This window comes from Triticum urartu, chromosome 1, assembly GCF_003073215.2.
Source record: "Triticum urartu cultivar G1812 chromosome 1, Tu2.1, whole genome shotgun sequence".
NCBI classification, from domain to species: Eukaryota; Viridiplantae; Streptophyta; class Magnoliopsida; order Poales; family Poaceae; genus Triticum; species Triticum urartu.
Genome location: NC_053022.1, coordinates 510,040,399 through 510,044,275, shown reverse-complemented (window position 1 = coordinate 510,044,275; position 3,877 = coordinate 510,040,399). Strand labels below are relative to the sequence as shown.

The window sequence follows — 3,877 nt, the reverse complement described above, 5'->3', positions numbered from 1 at the left end:
CTTCAGGATGGATGGTGTTGTGAGATCATTGATACTAGTGTGTCGACATATATAGGCGATGGGTGTGCTAAAGGATCACCGGGTGTAAGCGCGTTGACCAGGTGACATAGAGTAGGTCGTCTAAAATGCATGAAAATAACATCGTACACGTTATCTCCTGAAACTGATATTATTATATATGCTTGGCTCCATAGCTTTAATAGAAAACTAACAATGGAGAAGATGTGCCCGGTAGCCGTTAGTAGAACGGGTCTGGGGAGAAAATGATTAGTACGTAACCAAATTGTAAGTAGACCATGTCCAAACAATTAGTTAGGAAATCATCAGTAGCCATCAGTAGACCTTGTCCTCGATCGATTCGGATGCCCGCACGAGCGTACTAAACATAAATTAATCCAACATATTCTCTAGTTAAACATTCCAAACGTGTTGGTGCGCATATGTACTACATCGGTACGTCAAATAATTATATAATTAATTAAGGTTCTTCTAAAATAATAATTAAGATGTATGCCACTGTCAAAATTCACGGAAATTCACTATTGATAATATGTTGTGTTGACCAAATTCAAAAGTTGCATAGTCTGCAGGGTAAGGCGCCTCGCTGTTGTCATACAGCTAAAATCATATTTGGCAAAGAGGATTTATAGTTGGTCCTAGTTTTTGGTAGTGAGAGGTAAGTTCACTAATAATTAGTTGTCATATATGTACTATACATTTGAGCTAAACCACGATATTTATTATGGATCAGAGGGGGGATTTTTTTTATCACCACCATTTCTACACCTTAAATATAGAGGAAAACTCTCATAAGAGAACAATTTGAAGCAGGCTCACAAGGTCCGCCCTGGAGAGGTTATAACATTTGTGAGGTGAATGAAAATTGAAAGCAGAATGAAAAAAATATTTATACTAATATTTGTAAAAGTAAATGCCTTTATAGCTGCTAAGATAAAATCATAAATCTACCATCTTAAAAGAAAAACGACGGAGGAAAGCTTCGCTCGCCAAAGAGAGAAGCTACAAAGGGACACCGCCATGCTGCATCCGGCCATGGTTTTTGCTGGAACCAGTCAATGAGGACACAAGAACCAACCGTGGTGCATCCCAGGAACCCGACGGCAATAGATGCTGCATCCGGTCATCTTTTTTGATGAAATTGACATGTGTTAATGTTGACATGGGGCAGGAGAAAAGCTGCAAAACCTCAGCGACCGTGCAACCATGGTTCCCGCGAGCTACGACGGCGCCGACAGGCATGGAATGGCGGCATGCTTCTAGAAGGGCGGCGAGGTGCTGGGACCCGTCGGCAAAAAAGTTGCAAGCAGTCATCAGAGTAGCTACGACGGTGGTGACCGCGAGCTGCGCATTTTTTCTGGAACTGACAGGCCACAGGTGAAGTCCTTTTGCTGGAATCGGCTCGCGCATTTGCTGGAACCAGAGACTGTAGATGTTGGAATCAGCGACGGTGAGCACCGGCTTGGGGGGGGGGGGGGGGGGGGGGGGGGGGGCACTGGCAAGCTGCGTGAGGGAAATGGTGTTGGGCAAGGCTGTGCAAGGTGTGGGGAGGAAGGAGCTGAGCAGCCAAATCAGACGGCCTACACAGGTTGCATTTGACGGCTAGTGCGCGGCCGACCGGCACCAAGCACTGCCCTTATTTATTCCATGATTATATACACTTGATTATAGTTTGGTTTTGCAAGACAATAAGTTAAATCCAATTATAATGGAAGAAATTACATTTAACAAAAGAATTGATTTACAATACACAAATAATGCCCGACACATCAAGAAGAAAAAAACATCACAATCGTCGGCCACTAAAAGAACAACACGAGACCAGTCGCGATAACGGCCAGACCTAGTCGCACCACCGCACACTGATCAATGCCAGCCTTCGTGGCCGAGCTTAATACAGTCTCGGACAGGCACCGGAGCCGCTTCCCCGTCCCTCGGCACCGTTGTACTGTCCGCACTGCCTTTGACTTCACGTTAACTTGAACCTTCATACCGGCGATGCAATGCCCAGGGATGCCGCAGATGAAGTACCGCGTCCCAGTGGATGCAAGTGGGACGATGTCGTTGCCGGTCAGGAACATCGCGATGGGGCTGGAGCTGTTGCAGGCGTCGTACCCAGCCTTTCTCACCTCCACCACATTGTGCATGGTGGTGGAGTATTGAAACCGGAGCTCATCGCCGATGGTAAACCTAGTTCTCGAAGCTCACATGGTGTAGTTGGTCTGCAGGTCCCATGATCCGGCCGACGCGCCCACTGTTTGACTGGCGCCGAGCACCATCCCGAGCATGGCCACGGCCAGGGTGATCAGGATAAGAACTTTAACCCCCATTGATTAAATGTCAGATCGACTAGCTAGCTAACTGAAAAGATCAGAGCTGGAAGTTAGCACTAGAGAGAAATTTGATAGGATCCAAGGAAGTTATAGAGAGAAATGGCTGCACGATGGAATGTGCTGTAAGATCGTTGATGACACTATGTCAAAATATATAGGTGATGGATTGGTTCAAGCTAGGATCATCAGGTGTAAGCGCGTTGATCAGGTGAGGTATGGTAGGTCTAAGATGCATGAATATGAGAAATAGTACTCCCAGATGAATTTAAATACAAATTGGTGCGTGCATGCTTGGCTCGCCTATTATACTATGATAATCTAATAATAATGGTGACGATGGGATCCATAGCCGAGAGTAGACTGGGTCTGGCAGCAAACCCTCAGGCTGCTATCGATCTGGTGCCCGAGCATGCTAAACAATAATTATTTGAACATAATCTTTGATTAAAAATTATGAACGTATTCGTGCGCGTGTGCATATTTCTACCGCACAATAATTGATTTATTAAGATGTATGTCACTGTAAAGATAGGAAAATAAAATGTAATCGTCTTTTCCAGAGTGTACACAAATTACGTACCATAGCTTTATTATATAGAAAGCGGGATAACAGATACAAAAAGGGCAGTAATAGGCGCTGGTCAACTGAATTTGGTCAAGATCGGTCACCATTGCGCGCCATTGTAATAGGCCATCAAGGACAGTTGATTTCACGAATCGTTTTCTCTCTCTCGATACAAGCTTCGCCCCCTTTATAGATAAAGGTATAAACAACCAAACCGATACAAAATGACCCGATGCGAGGCATCGAGGAGAACCTCATAAGCTGATCTAAAGAAAATCAGTAATACTAGCCAAAAACTCTCAAAACGCACTAAGTCCACCTAAGCGCCTAGAGCTAGCAGCCGAGAAGAAGCACATGAAACCCACCACCATGCAGAGGAAGACCCACCCGCACCGACGACGCCCCCGGGAGGGTACCGACACAAAGCGTCGCCACCGTTGCATCAGCCGAAGCTAAGAAAAGTTTCACCTTGAGAGTTGGACGGCAAGGAGAGGTCCAAGGCGACGCCCCAAGAGGAATACAACGTCCGCATGCTTTGTCGCCGCTAGCGCCGGAGCGCAAAGCTTTCGCTCGACCACAGCTCCCACGACATCGAGGGAACTCTAACGGGGACCCCACCATGATGGAATGGGAGCAATAGATCCAGATCAGGGCAAAGCTTTCATTGAAGTCATCTGCTCCGCAAGGATCACCCATCACCGTGCACCTCGCCACCCACAGGGCCAAGGTACATCGTCAACACCCGCCACCACATCGCTCACCGGAGAGCTAAGCAACGTAGCCCGTGTCGGGGTTAAATCCGGCGGCTCTCGGATAAGGGGTCCCGAGCTGATGATTTTAGCTTGATGGTAACAGGATGAACAAGGGCTTGGCGAGCTGAACTCTTGTAATTTCAGTTTCTTGGCGAGCAGATTTTGGGACACAAGATGAAAACGAAATATGGCAATGCTTTCAAAGCTTG

General features: G+C 46.6%; 1 pseudogene; it reads right to left on the bottom strand.

The window, feature by feature from the left end:
* Positions 1 to 1,820: 1,820 nt before the first annotated feature.
* On the bottom strand, positions 1,821 to 2,428 carry LOC125537005 (annotated as a pseudogene).
* Positions 2,429 to 3,877: the final 1,449 nt, after the last annotated feature.